Source organism: Equus quagga, chromosome 3, assembly GCF_021613505.1.
Source record: "Equus quagga isolate Etosha38 chromosome 3, UCLA_HA_Equagga_1.0, whole genome shotgun sequence".
Taxonomy (NCBI): Eukaryota; Metazoa; Chordata; class Mammalia; order Perissodactyla; family Equidae; genus Equus; species Equus quagga.
In genome coordinates, this window is record NC_060269.1 from 34,638,666 (window position 1) to 34,661,894 (window position 23,229).

Genomic DNA, 23,229 nt, shown 5'->3' on the forward strand with positions numbered 1-23,229 from the left:
TTGAAATTGGGCAAGCCTTAGGACTCTTTAGTAATCATTAGAATGTGGAGGAAGTGACTGCATGACTTCCAAGACTGGGTCAGAAAAAACTATGCAGCTCCACCTGGTTCTCTTGGAATGCTTTCTTTGGAGGAAGACAGCCACCACATAAAACGTCCTACCACCCTAAGACTGCCATTCGGGAGAGGTCATGTACAGATGCTCCAGTTGACAGTCCCAGCTCACCCAGCCATCCAGCCATCCTGCCAAGGCTTCAGTTTGAGTGAAGCTGTCTTGGACCCTTCAAACCAGCCCATCTGTCAGCTGAGTACCACCATTGGGTGATCTTAATTGATCGCTAGCCAAGCCATACTCAAATTCCTAATCCACATAAACTGGCAACTGGAACAGACACCTTTTGGAGATAAGATGACTTGTTAATGCAATCCTTAGAAGGAAAATTAATTTAGAGAGCAATATAAAGCATCCAAATAATGAAATCAACTATGGGAAGTTTATGTATATAGACATGTTAATTTGTTACTTACCTTTCTTATCTGCCGTTTTACTTTTAACTTGAATCCACTGGGACTAATCTAATAAGATGCTTTTTATCCTTGCTTAAGACTGGCCTCAGTCTCCCGGTTCCCCTTCATTTCCTGTGTTCTATTTTTCATAAAGTTCTGTACATTTCTTATTTTGTCCCCATCTCCCACCCACCACAACTCTTGAAATATTTCCACTGTATCCTCACTCTATTTTCTGACATTCCTTTTACTTTCTTGCTCTAACAGAAACTTGGCTGTCCTCTGAGGGCACTGCCAGCCCAGATGCCCTTTTTTGTTTTTCTTTTCCTCAGTCTTCATACCATTGGACCTGGAGATTAATGGGTGTCCTCCTCATCAGCCTCCCTTCTTCCTTTCCTGAAACTCATGTCATCAGTTTATACAATCAACTGTTGTGATTTACCTACAGCTGGAGTCATTCTCAGTTGATTTTATCACTGGCTAATTGTCACCTGACTAGTACTTTCTTAATTTAGCAATTTAAATGTACATGTAGAAGATTCTTTCCCCCTGGGCCTCAATTCCTTGAGCTCTGATCTTTTAGATCTTGCCCTTTACTCTACCACAGCCATTAATTCCCATAGTCATACTTAGAGCTTGTCATTACCAGTAACTGCAAGCCCCCTCAAACTTAGTTTCCAGCATTCAACTACTTGACTGCCAGCTTTTATCTTTCTAGATCACTCCCCCTAGTACCCCAAAATCATAAATTCTTCATCTTCACTGGGACCTCCAATCCTACTACCTTTCCATTGTTCCTCCCCATTTTGATATCTTCTTTCCCTTCTTTATACAATTTAAATTCTATGGTCATTCACCCCCTTGCATATAGCCTGACTTTTTTACCCTTTTCCCACTTTGTCATACACACTTGGCCAAACTATAACCCTAGTTAAATCCACCTCTCTTCCCATTCCTCTCCTGTACTGTATAGCTCAGTGTGGTTGGAAACAACCATATGACCAGGCCTCACTTTAAATTTATGGCCTTAGACATAAGGTGGACCCTAATGCTTTAGGCCATCCTATTAAACATTCCTAGTCCATTCATTTTTCTACTCTCCTAAATCACTGTTTAACTCTTTCTTCTGTTTTCTCAAACATCTAACTGTCCATATGCATCACCATTCTCAGCTCATCATTTATTTTCCAGTTTCATGGAGGAAATAAAAGACAGTAGGAAAAGTGTCCCACAAGCACTGTATCGAGAGTTACTCACCTACTTGCTTCTGTTCTGTATGCTCAGTCTTCCCTATGCTCTTATCTAAGGCCAACTCTTATATTTTTTCACTAGATCTCATCTTCTTTTGCCCATACAAGACATGGCTCCAGTAATTCCTTCTGCTTCCCACTAATCAGTTTTTTTTGCTCTCTACTCAATCTTCCCCATCAGCATATAATATTTAGGTGAAGTCACATGAATGTGGGCAGAATGATACATACTGCTTCTGGGTCTGAGTGCTAGACATGGGCATTAATTCCTCCCTACAATTTCCCTTTTCCTCAGTCCTGAAGATGAAACTATTACTGTGATTTGGTTTCTGTTACGCAGACAACGACAGCCCCCTAAGTCAATGGTTCTCAACTGGGGGTGATTTTGCCCCACGGGGGACATTTGAAAATGTGTGGAGACATTTTTTTGTTATCACAACTGGTAGATGGAAGTCCCACTGGCATCTGGTGGATAGAGGCCAGTTATGCTGCTAAATATCCTACAATGCTCATCACAGCCATTCTCCACCCACCTCTCCAACAAAAAATCATCCAGCTCAAAATTTCAATAGTGCAAGATTAAGAAACCCTGCCCTAGGGGATGGTGGGGGAACAAGATATAAGATCATGGTCCCCTAAATACCTGCAGGGCTCCCTTGTAAATGTAGATGGCTCACTTCAGGATTAAGGAAGAAACAAACTTTTATATTCTTAAATTATTGTACTTTTGGGACTCTTTATAATAAGCTTAGCCTTTACCTTAACTAATAAGTTCTATCATTCTTTTAGGTAAAGAACCACCTTGGGCTTCTCAGTTTAATATTTTTCATTGCATCACAATATATAGAAAATTCTAACATCCTAATGTCTGTTTCATACCATCTAAGGTCTTAAACTCAGCATTCCCTTTGGTTTGGCAGGATATAACAATATCTCTTAAGCTGGAGAAGTCTTTCTAGATTTTCCAAGTTCGAGATTATGCTTGATTGGTCCCAAATAATTGTTCAGCATTCATTTCCCAGATGTTGAAGAAAGGTGATTTTTATTGCAGAATATTTCCCAAGTAGATTCTCCGAGAAGAATAGCTATACCTGTAGCTATTCTTTTACTTAACTTAGGCCACAATTGCTAGTTTAAACAAAAGACATTCACACTCTCTTTGTACTAGGAAATCTTAGCAATGATTAATTTACACAAAGGAACACCTGAACTCATCATTCAGGTGTTCTGATATTTGTATTCATTTCTAACAAGGTGAGCACCGCAGGATTATTGGACTCTTGGTTCCATCATTGTAAAAGCACTCATTTTGATTCTTAACTTAAGTTTTGTGCTGTGGGTCTCACTTATGGTGGGATTTGAGATGTTTGATCTGTAGGACTTCAAGGAAGCTAGGAGAGTAGGACCAATAACACTCCAGCAAGGGAAACCAGAACCACTACAAAGCTGAGAGTGTGATATTTGTTTATACTGTCTACCATTTCAGTAGAAATAGGCACTTCTCTGTTTCTAATAGTAAAGACTCTCAAATGGTAGATTCCATCAGTAGGCAACAAAAAGATCTCATTTATGCCACCACTTAGCCTATATTGTACCAAAGAGCAACAGAATAAGTCATCAGATGCTGAATGGCAGTAAGTCTACCATCCCATCTCTTTACTTGAAAACAATGGTACATAATTTTCATATAGTACAGACTATATATAAATGAGATTTTTAAAATGTTATCTGTAGAGGAGTATGAATTGAAATGGAGGAGACACTATGTGGTAGTTTTGTGACTGAAAAGGCAAATGAATTTTTATAATTTTGGCATGCAAAACAGTTTTAGTGGCCTTATTCTAGAAAAGGGTAAATAATAACTTATACATAAAGGTTGTGTCAGAGTTTATAGACCAGACCCTTGGTAATGGATTCAACCTTTCCACAACGAATCAAAAGTATTGTTGTATGCTCACATGAATATACAGTAGTCATTACCTTAAATTTAAAACTCACTATAAGCAGCAAACACATAGAGCAAGATATGAAGGCTGTATTGTATCAGTGTAGTCTGCAGAGAATTTCTTCATATGGTTTTTGCCTTGTTGAAATATATGGTGCAGTTCAAAGCTAAAGGGATTACTTCTGAATAGTCATCACAGAGGTTGATTACATTCGTATATCATATTTAGCTGGACCCTGCAGGCTATTATTCCATTAGCTGTGCTGGTCCTGCTATTGTCAAAAAGTTGATCACCTAATGTTAAAAGACTGCTTTCTGTTGATCTTATCAAAATGACTCAAAAGGTTTTGCTAAAAAATAAAACTGAGATTGTGTTTTATGAAAATGATTAAGAATAAATACTATGTATAAAAGATGCTCATATCTTATGGGTGATCTTAGCATTATGCCATTATTAATGATGAGATTATATTTTGCTTTAGTATTTCAGCACATTTTACCTAAAGTCATAAATTCAATTTTAGTAGAAATAGTATTGATAGTAGAGCCTCAGAAACTGATTTCTAAAAAAGGAACAGAAGTCTCTCCCTCCTCCCATGTATTCAAACCACACAAAATTAACACCATGAATAAGCCCAGTATATCAATAGCAACACAATAGTACACCTACAATGAACAAATTATAATATGGTTTTCCAAGGGAACTGTACCAAGGAGAAAAGAGTTTTGAGGAAATATGCACATAAACTGAAAGCTTGTCATTCATACTTGATAATCAGAAAAATCACTTCAAATTAATTAATTAATATTTTAACTGTTTATTCTTTAGACAATGGTTGCGTAGTTTGACATTTAATCACAACAATTGAAAAATTTTAAAGAAATGAGTTAAGCATATATGCTTATAAACCCTAAATCCCGTTATCAAAATAAGGCATATTTCAATAAGCTTGACTTATAATGTATGTTATTATGAATTAGCTACAGATTAAGTAAGGAAATGAAAGTATATCTTTGAAAAAGATATTGACAGGTATGACTTTATTATTTTAAATAACCTATGTAAAATTTTCATTATAATCACATTACAAAAGCTGTCCTCTGGGAACAAAGATGATTATGAAGCAACCTCAGTTGAACAGCTAGTCTTTGAATTATGTTCCCAGAAGTGGTGACGGATTGGCATAGACTCATGTGTACTTTTTGGCATGGTCTTCCTTGCAACTGATGGTGTGTGAAATGGCTGGTCAGGGATACAGCCTGTGATCCTGGAACACAGCCAGACACTAATTTTGGCCTCATTAGCCCTGTTCTCTAATCAACTGAATTTTTCAGCAAGTGGAAGTTTCCTAATATTTCTTGTACTTGTCTTTAGCCACCCCACTTCATACTCAAAATAGAGAAGGAGTGAGTGTCAGTCAAGAGGAAACAGATGGCACATTTAACTGGGATTTTGAAGAAACTTTAATGAAGGGACAATTGAGAGACGAGGGCAGGGCTAAGGAACCATCAAGGGATGCAGAGGCACCCAGTGACTTGCATTAGAGGGATGCCATGCCATTATCTTCCACAGGGCTGAAGGGTAAAGAGGGAGAGGATGGTGTTATTGCACCTTGAGTTAGAAACAGAGATTTAGAAGAGGGGTCACCCAATAAAATCTAGCAGCTGCAGTCATAGAGTGCCACAGCTGTCAGAACTGAGCTGAAGTCAGGGCAGAGGAATACCTCCCTGACCGCTCCACCTTCCTAACTTCTGATCTCCTGCTAGTGACTCCCTTTGGATAAATCCAAACCAGGAAGCCAGAAGGCAAGTGAACCTGAATGATACAGTCTGAAGTCAATCTCCTCGGAGACAGAGAAGACAAAGTGAGAGAATGGATCTTGGAGGGCATGTGTGGCAAATAGTATACAATAATTGCAAAGTGCAACTGTCATCAATTTAGTCATGTAAAGCATGGTTTACGTGTCAACATATTTGAGGCTACTATATGATTTGATGCTTCTCTTTTCCTTCTCTTTCCTTTCCTCTTTCTCTTTTACCTTCTTTTCCTTTTCCTTTTTTTTTTTTTGTAATATTGGTTTGTCATTCATGGTGCTTCTCATCTTACAGTTCTATAAAAATTCTGTGAAAAAAAGCCTGAGATTATAGGGTTAATCTCACTCTGCCAAAAAAAATATGTGAACTCTCTTGGTAATACTTTCCTACTTTTTGTTAACAAACAAAGGTAATCTGTTCTGTGTTTTGAAGCAGAAATCATGATGTGCTTATTTCATATCCAATGAGTATAATGGTCAAGATATAAACTTTGAAGGCAGGAGGCATCTTTCAAGTTTGGGTAGATTCTCTTAAGTATCAAAAGCTGATGTGTATTCTTTCATATTACAGATTCTGGTGTGTAGCAATTCCCTTTCCAAGGGGTTTTGTTAATATTTGAGGCCTATTAAAATTTATACAAGGATTGGAAATATATTCTAATTCAAAATTATAGATTCTTTTTTTCCCTTAAGCATTATTATCTTAAATTGATGAAATGGAGCTAGACCTGGATGAAGCATTGAAGATACCATATTGACACAGAATTATACTGAATTTCTTCTTCCAGATATATATATATATATATATTTGTTTTTGAGGAAGATTAGCCCTGAACCAACATCTGCCACCAATCCTCCTCTTTTTGCTGAGGATGACTGGCCCTGAGCTAACATCTGTTCCCATCTTCCTCTGTTTTACGTGGGACGTCTGCCACAGCATGGCTTTATAAGCAGTGCCATGTCGGCACCCAGGATCTGAACTGGTGAACCCCGGACCGCCAAAGTGGAGTGTGTGAACTTAACCACTATGCCACCAGGCCAGCCCTAGATAGCTTAACTTTTAGTGAGAGTCTCTGATTTAGGTGTATCAATCTGTTCAGACACTAAATACTTTCATAAGATGAATAAATAATGTCGATGTCTTCATATAATTCTTTGGAGGAACCTAGCAGACTCCCTTAGTTGAGGAGATGGGGTGGAGAGTCTGAGAAAACCAAGGCAACAAGAGTTAGCAACTAGTGTACTGGAGAGGAGAAAGCTGCACACAAGGAGAATTCTGGAGATTTGTAGAGGCTGCCCTCAAGTATTCAGCAAAGCACAGATTAGAGCATAACCCAAGAGTACATGAATGAATAGTACACAGTGTCCACAGAAGACTGGGAATATTACCTGTTATCACCAGCCAGACTGGAAAACCTCATAATTCATGGGGCATTGGGTAGGGTCCTCAAAAGGATCTTGTCTCAGAGGTGGGGAATAATTATCTTTACACTCAATCTTTCTCTGACCCCACCTAACAGATCATAAAGGCAAAAATTGAGAGGCTCAAACTGCCCCCAGGTAACTTTATTGCATCTCAAAAGAAAAACTTGAGAATATTCACAGGAATGCAAAACTATCCAGCACCAAAAAAAAAAAATAAAGGTAAAATTCACAATGTCTGGCATCTAACAAAAAATTACATAGCATGCAAAAAAGTATAATGAGGAGAAGAATCAATCAATCAAAACTGACCTAGAGAGACCAGCCCAGTGATACACTGGTTAAGTTCACATGTTCCACTGTGGCAGCCTGGGGTTTGCCAGTTTGGATCCTGGGTGCAGAGATATGTACCGCTTGTCAAGCCATGCTGTGGCAGGCATCCCACATATAAAGTAGATGAAGATGGGCACGGATGTTAGCTCAGGGCCAGTCTTCCTCAGCAAAAAAGAGGAGGATTGGCAGCAGATGTTAGCTCAGGGCTAATCTTCCTCGAAAAAAGAAAACTGACCTAGAACTGACACAGTTGTTAGATTTTGGAACAAAGACATTAAGATGGTTATTATAACTACCTTTTCAACATTAAGAATGTTAAGTAGAGACATGGATGGTATAATAAAAGAAAACACTAGTGAAACTGAAGACAGAGTAGTAGTAACTACCCAAAATAAGACAAAGAAAAAGAATTAAAAAGATGAACAGAACATCAGTGAGCTGTAGGACAGCTTTAGGCAGCTAACTGTACATGTTATTGGAGCTCTGGAAGGAGATAGGTGAAGGATTGAAAAATGTTTTTAAAAATGATGCCTGAAAAATTTTCCAAAACTGATGAACGTCACAAACCTACAGATCTAAGAAGTTCAACAAACCCCAAGCTCAAGACAGAGTACTAAAAGAAAAAAAAATCTGGATCGCACCTAGAATTTTATACCCAGTAAAAATATCTTTCAACAATGAAGGCAAAATAAAGACTTTTCAGACAGACAAAACTTGAAGCAGTTCATCAACAGCAGATTGCAGAACAGGAAGGACAGAGTCCTTAGTGAGAAGGACAATGCCACCAGATGGAAATCTGGGTCTATGCTAAGAAATGGTAAGTACATGGGTAAATATGAAAGATTTTTTTACTTAATTTCGTCAAATGACATTTGACTGTTTAAACAAAAATAGTAACAATATAGCATGAGATTAATAATATATGCAAAAGTGTAATGTATGACAACAACAGTGCAAAGGCTGGGAGAGGAGAAATGGAAGTATGTTATCTTAAGGTTCTTATACCATGCGATAAAGGTCTAATGTCACCGGAAGATAGACTCATAAACTGAAGATCTGTGCTGGTCATCACTTTTGGTTTTACATTTTAGTTTACATTTTTCATTTTAACTGTTTTTGTTAAAAAAAAACCCAAGATTTGAAAATCAATATTCCTCAACTTCGAAAATGATAAAGTCTGTCTCAAAACATTCACTTGAAAACTTATCCTTCTCATATATTTCCCTGCACTAAAGTTCAAGAATAAGTTAATGAATTAAAAGCAATAACCATTTCATTATCACTCTCAAAGTTTAATTCTCTTTGACCCAATTATATAAAGTATAACATATGTAATAGGAACCTAAATGCTGATAGATAGATTTGGATTTTTTTTCTGGTGCCTTTATCAAAATATGAAGTTTGGAAAATACACAATATTTTCCAAATGTACGCAAACTCCATGTTCTTTTCATGAACAGACTACTTTAGAACAGAGGATTATATAGGAAATGATATTTTTAATGAATAATCTAGAGATATAAAAATGTTTTTGCAAAATTTGAATTTTTAAATGTACGTTGAGACTTACAAAGAAAAGATGTTAGATATACAATATCCAGTCCAAATACAGTAAGATGAGTAAATGTGTACCTTATCAGCAGCAAAGTAGTTCCTAGAAATATATCTTCCTTGAAAAACAAAACCATTTCCCCCACCAAAATCCAAACTCAAAACCTTATAGATCCCAGAGGAGGTAGCCTTCATTGTTAATTTTCATGAAAACGAGTGACCCAGGGTCTATTTAAAATAATGACAAAGAGAAATAAAATTTGAAATAAATACCATTTTCCATGTGACCTACATGTTTGTGGTCTAGAAGTGTGCTGTCCAAACCGGAAGCATCAGCATTACCTAGAGCTTGTTAGAAATGCAGACTCTCAGGCCGCATGCTCAGTAAAGGAGTAGTGGTAGCTGCTTGTCTTTTGTTCAGTTGCAACATTCAGATTATAAGTAAAAATTAAATTTGCTTCCATGGATTGAGAATGTGTTTTGTACTAGGGAATGTGATATGGACTTTTAAAAATCTCCCAACCACCATGCCCTAGATGTTATTATCCCCGTTGTACAGATAAGGACACCAAAGGTTGGAGAGATCAACTTGCTCAGTACCACATAGCTGAATGGCTCAGTGGAGATTCAGACCCTGGTCAGTTTGGATCCAAAGCCCATGCTCATAACTTCTATGCTCATTCTCACTCCAGTGAAGTCAGAGGAAGGAAGGCAAGCAACAAGAAAGCATCCTAGACAACTGCATTATGCTAGACTTGGAGAGGTTGACTTTGTGGCAAACTGCGCTGGAAAGCCTATTTAGTTCTTAATTACTGTTGGTCTATTTAATTTCTTGTCTTCTAGAGGCTGTTTCTAATGCAGCAGTTAAAAAAATTGCCACATGCCCCAGAGATCTCCCTGAAGACCACTAATCTGACACATAGGCCAGGACAACAGAGCTTGGACTAGCGAGAAACCTCAGCCAGGGTTTCCATCATGTGACTTGTTGCCTTTATTTCATTATACTTTGACTCAACCCCTAATGGATTCAGCTTCATAAAGTCAGAAAAAGAGGGAAAGAAAGCAATTTATTCATGTTTTCACTGGAGCTCACTGCAGACATGAAATTTCTCTAAAAATGCAAATCATTTGGTACAACACAAGAGAAACTCAGTAGCTAAAGCTCTTAGAGGAAAGTGCTTTCCCAGGGCTAATGTTTTTATGCCCAGTGATTGAATAAATCAATCCATTTATTACAACATCTTCACTTGAGTTTTTATCCCTAGATGAATGCGTCTAAAGGTACTAGAGGACTTTTCTTTATCACTAAGAAAATTGATTACACTTGTTAATTTGGCTTTTAATCTTAGATATATAAAAATAAATACCATAAACAAGTGTAGAAGAAATCAATATAGATCTGTTCAATATCAGATTGATCAAAAAAGGATTTAGAAAGACTCTTAGATGTAAAATACTAATGTACACACTAAGCCTTTGCTTATGTAATATGACTTTAGACAAGCTCAGTATCTGAAAGAAACTATTCCTGAAAACAGAAATGGTGCACTTTTGTTGCATTAAAGAAAAATCCCCAGAAGGCCTAACTATCTAAGGTATTTAATGTGAACCCTCGTTTTTAAAAGATTTCTTATCCTTTGTCCAGCCATTCTTGTTAACTCATGGGGCACCATATCATAGGTTTTGTTTTGTGTGTATTACATAAAGCAGAAATTACACTTAACAAATGTAAGGTTGATCATAAAAAATAGATGAAACAACACTCTGGAAAGCTCAGATATCACAAGAAAAGGCTATCAGTCATTCTTCTCAGAGAAGGTGAGGACAATGAGAAATAAAAATCATACACAAAGACTCCTGAAATTCAACTTAGACCAGCTCTGGGCCATTATGATGTGTTTTGTAGAACTCAAGTAGCAAACCAATTGCTCAGTGGCCAATCTTTTGACTAAATGTATTTCTTATTTCACTTGTATAATAATGAATGAGACAGAGATTTGTGCTACTCCACTCTCAGAATGACACAGATTTTAAACTGCTTTTCCAGTAATGGCTATAGTTTACGTTGAATAGACACCGTGTTTGTCAACTGGTAACCCTCACTCATTTGTCATTCATTCAACAGATATTCATTGAGCACCCACACATTTGAGGGATAGGTGCTGGGCTATAATTTGTAGTAGTGTTCAAATTAGACGGATCGAGGCCTACACGGCTGGGTGGGGCAGTGGGAAGCTTAATCTGCAATCATGGCATAATACTCTCTGGATTAGTGCCTGGTCTTCAGAGAAGAAAGGAGAGTTTTACATGCAATTTTTTAAAGCAATTAATTTACGATAGTCTAGTAGGGGGCAAAGGGTTTCAAAACAAACACTGAGACATTAATAGAATATATACAAGTGCATTTAAATGCTTATCTCAGGAAAAGTAAGCCTGTTGGGTTGTCCACGGTAGGACTCAGATTCTTTGATAACATGATTGGTGGGTCAAAAGTTTGAAAAGCAGAGAATCTCTGTGTTAGAGCATGTCTCCTCAACATGTGCACGTTATACAACTGTGCATATATTTTGACTTATAGACAAGTAGAAGCCATTTTTGAAAAACTGCTTGTGGTTGGAAGTATATATAACCACCATTTCTTTGTGGTCTTCAGATTATGGACTTCCCTCTTTTGAAAAGTAATATATTGTCCCTGTAGCTGCAGTACCTTGCATGATGTCTTAGAGATAGTACATACTAAATGTTACCTGAACAAACACAGTTTGTAGCTTATGATTGACTTTTAAAAATATGACATAATAAAATGTCACTTGGCACATAGTAGACAAGCAATAAATGTCTGTTTAAAAAAAGGACAGAATGGGGCTGGCCCAGTGGCATAGCAGTTAAGGTCATGCACTCCACTTCAGTGTCCTGGGGTTTGCTGGTTTGGATCCCGGGCATGCACCTACACACCATTCATCAAGCCATGCTGTGGCAGGCATCCCACATATAAAATAGAAGAAGATGGGCACGGATGTTAGCTCAGGTCCAATCTTCCTCAGCAAAAGGAGGAGGATTGGCAGCAGATGTTAGCTCAGAGCTAATCCTCCTCCTCAAAAAGAAAACAAAAAAACGACAGAATGAATGAATATGTCTACTCTTAAACATTTAGATGAGATCACAAAAGATATGTAATGAAGACAAAACTATTGGTTTGAAATGCCAGATAATTTTTAAAAGAATTCTCCAGCAAGATCTAGAGACAACTCTTTAATGAGTACATAGAAATAGTTTTTAAAACTGGTTTTCCTCTTGAATATATTATCTGCTCATCTTGCAAGTAAAGCAGGAGAAGTCTAAACTTTCAGTCACAGTTTTCTGAAGTGCTACAGAGAAGAAATGAGATTTTGATACACAATTGTTTAAAATAATTTAAAAATTAAATTTAAAGAAATATTTAATTCTTGCTTCCTGTCTTAATGAAAGAAGGTTTCAGCTACACAATTTACCTTAATTTTCATGGATTCAATTGTTTTAAAGAGCAAAGAGGGTATCAAGTCACCTTTCCCCATTTCAGTTATTAATTGTAGTACTCATGGGCAGAGAGAGGAGAAGAGAAAAAGAACAGAGAGTCGGAAGGCTGTTTATCCTTACTACACAAATCATCTCCTCCGAGTTTACCTTCTTTGGCTGTATTGCACTGTGGTTGGGGGAAAAGAAAAGGTAGTGTATCTTAAAACCAGGCATATTTTACCTGGAATGACATTACACAAATTATGCTTTAATGAATGAGAGGATATTAAAAATGATAACAATATGTATTCAAGTGATCTAAGTTACTGGAAAAAGACTACTCTTATGGCTAATCCCATGTGAATGAATTAGGTTGAAGAAAAATATAAAACAGGCTTTATAGGGCCGGCCTGGTGGCTTAGTGGTTAAGTTTGTGCGCTCTGCTTTGGTGGCCTAGGGTCTGTGGGTTCGGATCCCAGGTGTGGGCCTACACACTGCTCATCAAGTCATCCTGTGGCAACATCCCATATACAAAAAATAGAGGAAGATTGGAACAGATGTTAGCTTGGGGTCAATCTTCCTCACCAAAAATAAATAAATAAATAAATAAATAAATAAGGCTTTTCAGTGATAAGACAATATAATATGTATATATCTATATAAAACATATAGATATCTAGGGGTTGCCCAGTGGCATAGTGGTTAAGTTTGCATGCTTTGCTTTGGTCTCTCAGGGTTCACAGGTTCAGATCCTGGGTGTGGACCTAGCACCACTCATGAAGCCATGCTGTGGTGGCATCCCACAGAAAATAGGGGAAGATTGGTACAGATGTTAGCTCAGTGACACTCTTCCTCAAGCAAAAAGAGGAAGATTAGCAACAGATGTTAGCTCAGGGCCAGCAATCTTCCTCACACACACACAAAGGAATTATATAGATATATAAATATTTTATATATAAAGAATATAAAGATATAAATAATATATAAATATATTAACATAAAAATGTTAAAATCTATATAGTGTAAACATAAGATACATTAAAAATATATATTCATCATTCTTGCTGTTTTTATCTGACCTTCAAAACTGGGAATATAAAAACCAAATACTCTTTCTAGGTAGTTTAAAGTTGTGTTGATTTGATTCAGCATCATACAGCATTTCTTTACACATGTTGGGAAAGCCAAGTAAATTACATATTGACTTGAATAGAGCCCTTTATATCTATACACCTAAACCACCTATTTAAAAAATTTCCCTAATACAGTCTCTGATCTCATATCTCAGTTATCTCTTACTCAGGCTGATCTAGCTTTTTTATTTAAATATTGTCACATAATTACACTTTTCTTTTTGGTACCTAAGATCTTGCTCTGGGCTGAGTGATACTTTTCATTAAGATGGTATACAAACAGCATATTTGGAATGACACTAAAGAGAAGTGATATGCTTTATGCATAGTACTGACGACTTTATGAGGCCACTTTTTCTAAACTATAAAATATAAACTAGGTGTAGTACAGAGGTTTAAACTTTAGAAAATAAAATTAATAGAATAGTCCCACTGCACTGACATTATTATGAAGGGAGAACTTTATTAAATCCTTTGTGAAAGAGAGGAAAAATAATAGGCCCTACGATAGATTGAATGCTTGTGCCCCTCCCCCCAAATTCACATATTAAATCTCAATACCCAATGAGATGGCATTTAGGGGTCAGGCCTTTGGGAGGTGATTAGGTTGTGAGGGTGGAGCCGTCACGAATGGGATTAGTGCCCTCATAAAAGAGGCCCCAGAGAGCTCCCTCACCCCTCCACCATATGAAGACATAGCAAAAGGACAGCCAGCTATGAAGCAGGAAGTGGGCTCTCACCAGACCCCGAATCTGCCAATGCCGTGATCTTGGACTTCCCCGTCTCCAGAACTGTGAGAAATAAATTCCTATTCTTTATAAGCCCCCACTCTATGGCATTTTTGTTACAGCAGCCTGACGGTCTAAGACAGGCTCTAAGAAATCTGTAATTATTCTCTGCACATCATATTCTTTACTTTAAAAGTTAACTATTTTTTGAATAGGTGATACATGCACATGATGCTTTTTTTAAGGTTGGATAGTGAAAAATCTGTTTGAAATCCTCAATCCCCAACTACTTATTCCCCCTCCCCCGAGGCAACCACTGTTACTGTTTCTTGGGTATCCTTTCAGAAACATTCCATGCATATTTAAAAGGATAAAAGAATCTATATTTACATATAAATATATAATACATATTTATGTCTTATTTATACACAAATGTCATCATACTATGCACATATTTCTGTGCTTTTTCAGAAACAGTATATATTGGATATCATTCTCTTTCTCTTTTTAAAAAATATACTTTACTTCTTACAGCAGTTTTTAGATTTAGAGCAAAATTGAGCAGTAAGTATAGAGAGTTCCCACATACCGCTTACCCCCACACATGCACACCCTCCCCCATATCAACATCCCCCACAGAGTGGTACATTTGTTACAATTGATGAAGCTACATTGGCACATTATCACCTAAAGTCCATAGATTACATGAGGGTTCACTCTTGGTATAGTGCATTCTATGGGTTTGGGCAAATATATAATTACATGTATCCATCCTTATAATATCATACAGAATAACTTCATTGTCCTAAAACTTTTCTGTGCTTTACTTAGTCATCTCTCCCCACTCCCAACCCCAAACCCTGGGCAACCACTGATCTTTTTACTGTCTTCATAGTTTTGCCTTTTCCAGAATATCATACAACTAGAATCGTACAGTAAGTGACCTTTTCAGATTGGTTTCTTTCACTTAGTAATACACACTTAAGGTTCCTCCATGCCTTTTCATAGCTTGGCAACTCATTTGCTTTTAGTGTTGAGCAATATTTCAATTTTTGGATGTAACACAGTTTATTTATCCATTCACCTACTGAAGTACATCTTGGTTGCTTCCAAGTTTTGGCAATTATGAATAAAGCTGCTGTAATGATCTATGTGTAGGTGTTTGTGTGGGCTAAATTTTCCATGCCTTTAGGTAAATGCCAAGAAGTGTGGTTACTGGATGGTATAATCAGAGTATGTTTAGTTTTGTAAGATACTGCCAAGCTGTCTTCTAAAGTGGCTGAACCATTTTGCATTCTCACCATCAATGAATGACAGTTCCTGTTGCTCCCCCTCATCGGCAGCATTTGGTGTTGTCAATGTTCCAGATTTTGGCCATTCTCAGAGGTGTTTACTAGTATATAGTAGTATCTTGTTGTTTTAATTTGCAATTCCCTAATGACATATGATGTGGAACAACTTTAAAAAGTCTGATCAGGTGATATTTGATTAAAGTTATAAAGGAAGTAAGCTGTGGGAATATCTTGAAGAAGAGCAATACAGACGAAAAGAACAGCAAGTAGAAATATCCTGAGGTGGAAGCATGTCTGTTATGCTCCAGGAGCAGAAAGAAGACCTTTGTGGGAAGAGGAGTATAAGGGAAGGTGGAGGCGGGGGAGTAGTGGGAATGATTATCAGAGAGGTAATGGGGGCCAGATCATGCAGGGTCTCTTAGGCCATTGTTATTATGTTAGGTTTTGCTTCCTAAGAGATGGGAAATCATTTGGAGGGTTTTAAGCAAAAAAGTGACATAATCTAACTTACATTCTAAAAGAATTACTCTGACTATGGTTTTGAGAACAGACTATATGGGAAGCCATTGCAATAGTCCAAGCAAGATGGTGGGGAGGTGGTGGCTTGGACCATGCTACTAGCAGTGGAGACAGTAAGAAGGTGCATGATACTGGATATACATTTCAAGAAACAATTGTTAGGATTTGTTGACAGATTTGATGTGAGGAGATTAAGGATGCAACCAGATTTTAAATTTGTGCAAGTGGAAGGATGAAGCACCCACTAATTGAGGCATGAGAGTCTGAAGGGAGCTCCATTTGGGCCTATTTGAGGTGAGTGATGAAAGTATGATTTTGGGCATTCTCAGTTTGAGATATCTATTAGATATTCAAGTGGAGATGTCAAGTAGCAATTTGTGTTTACAAGTCTGGGATTTGGGGGAGAGCTCCAGGCTGTATATATAAATTTGAGAATCGTTAGTGAATAGACAATATTTAAGGCCATGAAATTGGGTGAGATCAATAAGAGAATAAGTGCAAATAGAAAAGAGAAGAAATTAAAGTTTGAGTCATGGGTCATTGTAACATTTGAAGATCAGGAAGATTAAGCGGAACCAGTAAAGGAGATTGAAAAGGAGCAGCTAGTGAAGGAGGAGCCATTACGGTAAGCCAACTGAAAAGAATATTTAAAGGAGGAAGGAGTGAAGAACTATGTTCAGTGCTGTTGATAGGTGAAACAAGATGAGGAAGACTGAGAAATGCCTATTAGATTTGGCAATGCGAAAATCATTGATGAGTTTGAGACAAGCAATCTCCGCAGAGCTTGGGCTAGAAACCTGGTGTGAGTGGGTTCAGGAGAGAATGGGAAGAGCATAATTAGAAACAACTAATATAGATGATTCTTTTAAAGAGTGTTGTTATGAAGTGGAGCAGAGAAATGGGACAGTAACTGGAGGGGAACGTGAGGTCAAAAGAATTTTTTAAAGATGAGAGAAGTTACAGCACGTTTACATACTGATAAGAATGCTCTACACACCATTTGATGTAGATGGAGAGAGACAGAATTTTTGGAGGTAATAGCTTTGAGAAAATGAGAATGGATGAGATATAGTACACAGTTGGAGAGGTTGGCCTAGGCTAGGAGCATGACAGTCAATCTTTAGTAAAAGGAGAGAATGTATATTAAGCGGAGATGCTGGGGGCTGGGTAGATGTTGTGATGACATTTATGGAAGTTCTTTTTTGATTGTTTTTTGGTGAAATAGGAAGTATGGTCATCAATTAAGAGTGAGGATGCAGGAGGAGGTGTTGGAACTTTGAGTAGAGAGGACAAAATATGAAATAGTTAGCTGGGAGAAGGGGAGAGAGAATGAACTAGGGAAATATTGGGATTGGGGTTAGCATTAAGGGCCCTCTTGAGGTTAGTGACCATGAGTTTAAAATGAGATCAGTCAGCATGTCTGTATGTTTTTCTGCAGCAACATTCTGTTGTAAGGATGCAAACAGGAAGCACAGAGTTCAATTTAGTTAGTGTCATGGTTTTACAATATGAAAAAGAAAGAGGCACAAGGGATGGACCACAGACTTTAAGCTGCTTAAAGACAGAAATAGTGTTTCCATGTGGCAATTTCCTCCTAGAATTTTTCAAGAAATTTGTATGTTTTGTTGATTCCTGAATCCCAGAAGAAAAAAGATAAGTTGATAAATTTGGAAAACAGGTAAAAGAATTATAATTTCCTGTGAGAATTACAGCTTAGTTACATAAAGATGTTACTTTTTCTTTTTTCGAAGGGATCTGCTAGCATCAAGTTGAAAGCAAGAGCAGGAAATGCTGACACTTCGGATCAAAGTTAAGGTTGAAATTTCTGGAAATGTAATGAGAACATGTAAGAGAGAAATAGTCATAATCTAGTCAGTTAGTCTTTCTTTTAGCTGTCGCCATGTTATAAGTACGAGTTTGTGGCATTGCCTGCTGCTACTGGTGAGTTGTTCATGCAAATAACATAAACGGTACTTGGCTTACGTGAGTAGTATACTTTATACAAATTCTATGAGTTGTGATCCATGAAATAAGTTTGGAAGCAAAAAGAATCCTTGAATTCGCCTTGATATGTGATCCTGAGTAGTGGTGTTAAACTGCTAAGAGATTGGAATGTTATATTATTTGAATATTTACCCAATAATGTTTGCTGGCATTTTCTAGTGTTTGAATATTCACTATAGGTAAAAAACAATTTTACTCAACAATATTTCTTTATATATCTATATTTTTTAGATTATAGACTTTATTTATTTATTCTTAATTTTTATTTTTTTGAGGAAGATTAGCCCTGACCTAACATCTGCTGCCAATTCTCCTCTGTTTTGCTGAGGAAGACTGGCCCTGAGCTAACATACATGCCTATCTTCCTCCACTTTATATGTGGGATGTCTGCCACAGCATGGCTTGAGAAGCGGTGCATAAGTCCGCACCCAGCATCTGAACCAGTGAACCCCAGGCCGCTGAAGCAGAATGTGCTAACGTAACCACTGTGCCACTAGGCTGGCCCCTAGATTGTAGACTTTTTAATAAATTGATAATAATTCAAGAATATGAAGACCGGAAGTATTTAAGAATAACATAATTTAGGGAATTCCTAAGAATTCCTAGAAATTTTATTTCTCATTCCCAAATCCCAAAGAGTAATATCCACTGAGAATTTGGAAACACTAGACAGAAGTATGGAGAGAGGGAATTGAAGAAAAACAAAAAGGTGGTAGGATCAACTTTCAATAAGCCCTGACAGGATCCCATTTATTATACAAGGTAAACTGGATGGTTAGGAGATAGCGGGATGTTTGAAAATGAGCTTATAAAGGGCAATGTGGTTTTTGCTATTGAAAAGGTCTAGGTTTAACTACAGGAATGAATAGGTAAGATAAGGTGGAAGACAAGGTCATTGAAGGAGAAGAGGTCAAGGGAGTGAGAGAAGAAAATGTTGGAAGGATCATTATGTGGAGTGACAATGAACCAGGGCCAAAGATTCAAGAGATGAGGAGGGGATACATGGAGATGGATGATTGCAATTAGAAGAGGTTGAAAAGTATAGTGTCATTACTTGAGATTTAAAGGTAGAGTTTTAGCCAGCAAGAAGTGGCAATAAGGTCAAAGCTATTTGTCACACCTGTAGGCCAAATGGCCCCCAGGATATGGGAGAGAAAACAGCCATCACTTGAGAGCACTACAGAGAGAGCAGTGTCCTTGGGGGACAGCCAGGTTTCAGTTAACACAAGGCAGTAAAAGGACTATTGGGAGAAGAGGTGGAGAACATTGTCTTTCTGCCGTGAATTTTTGAGGCTCACCGGAAGGATTTCAGTAGTTGAAAAGGGTTGAGAGATAGGATTAGAAAAAAGGGTATGTAGAAAACCTTATGAGTACAGGACAGTCTTGGCTTCTTAGGATTTTTTATCATCATTGCTATAAACAGTGATAAGAGAGATAGTGAGATTACTCCTCACAGCCTCAGGCAGATAGTGGAGGTAAAGCTGGGGTGATGAGCCCAGGCAACTGTAGGAATTTTGCCTGGAGCTCACAGAGATTGGGGTGCCCTCGTTACTTCTGCCAATTTTGATGTCAAGCAGAGATGAAATGACATTATCCAGAACACCTGGATCTCTGGTTGAGTAGGAGGAGCTCTGGGACCCATCTGGACTCTTGCAGTGGAGGCTGGGGGAAGGGCAGTCTTATCCCAGTCGCCTTGGGTTATATTAATAGATTTCCTAATATTGGGCTGTCTTCACACTCCTGTTACAAACCTCAGTTGGTCATGGTGTGTTATTCTTTCAATAGTCTACCTGATTTTGTTTATTTGAAATTTTGTATCACTGTTAGAAAAAGAGATTGGTACATGATTATTTTTCTCTTTTAGTGCTTTGTCAAATTTTTGTATTAAATTTTATACTGGTTTCATAAAAATAACTGGATGCTCCCCTCTTTTTTTTTTTTCTGTAACCTTGAAAAGTTTAAGCAGCACTGGAGTTATCTATTCCTTAAAGGTTTGGTAGAACTCAACTGTGAATGCTTTTTATATTTTGAGGATTGAAATGTTGCTATTACTTGTTTTTATTATATTGGATTATTTGGAAAGAAAATCTGTGGTTTATTTTTATGGCTTTAGCACCTAGCCTGAAATGAACTATATTATTATTGACATTACAAATTACGATTCATATTTCAAGAGGAAAAAGTATAAGTTAAAATACCTTAACACAGGGATTTTTATTAGCCATTTCTCTCCATTTTCAAGGCTTCCACTTTAGTTTAGCCTCTATTACCTGGTCTGTTATAGCAGTCTTTTTTGTTGTTGTTGTTTTGTTTTTTTAATTTTTATTTGTTTCAGATGTACATCATATGTCAAATTCTGTATACATTACATCATGTTCACCACCTGAACACTAATTATAGTCCATCCCCTCACATGTGACCCTAATCAACCCTTTTTCCCTCCCCACTCCCCCCTTCCCCAATGGTAACCACCAGTCCAATCTCCAATGCTAGGTGTTGGTTTTTTTTTTGTCGTTTTTATCTTCTACTTATGAGATCATATGGTATTTGACTTTCTCCATCTGACTTATTTCACTCAGCATAATACCCTCAAGGTCCATCCATGTTGTCACAAATAGACAGATTTCATCATTTCTTATGGCTGGGTAGTATTCCATTGTGTATAGATACCACATCTTCTTTATCCATTTGTCCCTTGATGGGCACCTAGGTTGCTTCCAAGTCTTGGCTATTGTGTATAATGCCACAATGAACATAGGGGTGCAAGTATCTTTATGCCTTTGTGTTTTCAAGTTCTTTGGATAAATACCCAGCAGTGGAATAGCTGGATCATATGGTAGATCTATCCCTAATTTTCTGAGGATACTCCAAACTGCTTTCCATAGTGGCTGCACCAGTTTGCACTGTCACCAGCAGTGAACAAGGGTTCCCTTCTCTCCACACCCTCTCCAACATTTGTCATTTCCTGTCTTGTTAATTATAGCCATTCTGACCGGAGTGAGGTGATACCTCATTGTAGTTTTGATTTGCATTTCCCTGATAGCTAATGATGTTGAGCATCTTTTCATATGCCTGTTGGCCATCTGTATTTCTTCTTTGGAGAAATCTCTGTTCAGATCTTTTGCCCGTTTTCTAATTGGATTGTTGGTTTTTTTGTTGTTGAGCTGTATTAGTTCTTTGTATGTTTTGGATATTAACCGCTTATCTGATGTGTGGTTTGCAAATATCTTCTCCCAATTGTTAGGTTGTCTTTTCGTTTTGTTGATGGTTTCCTTTGTGGTGCAGAACATTTTTAGTTTAATGTAGTCCCCTTTGTTCATTTTTTCTTTTGTTTCCCTTGCCTGGTCAGACATGGGACTTGAAAATATGCTGCTCAGACCAATGTCATAGAGCATACTGCCTATGTTTTCTTCTAGAAGTCTCATGGTTTGGGATCTTACATTCAAGTCTTTAATGCATTTTGAGTTGATTTTTGTGCATGGTGTAAGGGAATGGTCTACTTTCATTCTTTTGCATGTGGCTGTCCAGTTTTCCCAACACCATTTATTGAAGAGACTCTCCTTTCTCCATTGTATGCTCTTGGCTCCCTTGTCGAATATTAGGTGTCCCTAAACGTGTGGGTTTACTTCTGGGCTCTCAATTTTGTTCCATTGATCTGTGTGTCTGTTTTTGTGCCAGTACCATGCTGTTTTGGTTACTATGGCTTTGTAGTATAATTTGAAATCGGGGAGTGTGATACCTCCAGCTTTGTTCTTTTGTCTCAGGAATCCTTTGGCTATTCGGGGTCTTTTGTTGTTCCATATAAATTTTAGGATTCTTTGTTCTATTTCTGTAAAAAATGTTGGAACTTTGATAGGGATTGCGTTGAATCTATAGATTGCTTTAGGAAGTATGGACATTTTAACGACGTTAATTCTTCCAATCCAAGAGCACGGAATATCTTTCCATTTCTTTGTGTCTTCTTTGATTTCTTTCAACAATGTCTTATAGTTTTCAGCGTACAGGTCTTTCACCTCTTTTGTTAAGTGTATTCCTAGGTATTTTATTCTTTTCGTTGCAATTGTAAATGGGATTGTATTCTTAATTTCTCTTTCTGCTACTTCGTTGTTAGTATATAGAAACACAACCGATTTTTGTACATTGATTTTGTATCCTGCAACTTGACTCTAATCCTTTATTATTTCTAAAAGCTTTTTAGTGGACTCTTTAGGGTTTTCAAGATATAAAATCATGTTGTCTGCAAAGAGTGATAGTTTCACTTCTTCTTTTCCAATGTGGATCCCTCTTATTTCTTTTTCTTGCCTGATTGCTCTGGTTAGGACTTCCAATACTATGTTAAATAAGAGTGGTGACAGTGGGCATCCTTGTCTGGTTCCTGTTCTTAGAGGGATAGCTTTCAGTTTTTCTCCATTGAGAATGATATTTGCTGTGGGTTTGTCATATATGGCCTTTATTATGTTGAGGTATTTTCCTTCTATACCCAATTTATTTAGAGTTTTTATCATAAATGGATGCTGTATCTTGTCAAATGCTTTCTCTGCATCTATTGAGATGATCATGTGATTTTTATTCTTCATTTTGTTAAGGTGGCGTATCACATTGATAGATTTGTGGATGTTGAACCATCCCTGCATCCCTGGAATGAAACCCACTTGTTCATGATGTATGATCTTTTTAATGTATTGTTGTATTTGATTTGCTAGTATTTTGTTGAGGATTTTTGCATTGATGTTCATCAGTGATATTGGCCTGTAATTTTCTTTATTTGTGTTGTCCTTGTCTGGTTTTGGGGTCAGGATAATGCTTGCTTTGTAGAAGGAGTTAGGAAGCCTCCCCTCCTCTTCAATTTTTTGGAAGAGTTTGAGAAGGAGAGGTATTAGGTCTTCTTTGAATGTTTGGTGTAATTCACCGGGGAAGCCATCTGGTCCTGGGCTTTTATTTTTTGGGAGGTTTTTAACTGCTGTTTCAATCTCCTTACTGGTGATGGGTCTATTCAAATTTTCTACATCTTCTTGGTCCTGTTTTGGAAGGTTGTATCTTTCTAAGAATTTATCCGTTTCCTCTACATTATCCAATTTGTTGGCGTATAGCTTTTCATAGTATTCTCTTATTATCTTTTGTATTTCTGAGGTGTCCATTGTAATCTCTCCTCTTTCGTTTCTGATTTTATTTATTTGAGCCTTCTCTCTTTTTTTCTTGGTGAGTCTAGCTAAGGGTTTGTCAATTTTGTTTATCTT

The 23,229-nt window shown here is 37.3% G+C and overlaps 1 protein-coding gene across 5 annotated transcripts in view; it reads right to left on the reverse strand.

Moving 5' to 3' along the window:
- TTC29 (tetratricopeptide repeat domain 29) overlaps positions 1-23,229 on the reverse strand; it is a 205,360-nt gene that overhangs the window by 863 nt on the left and 181,268 nt on the right. The window lies entirely within an intron of this gene.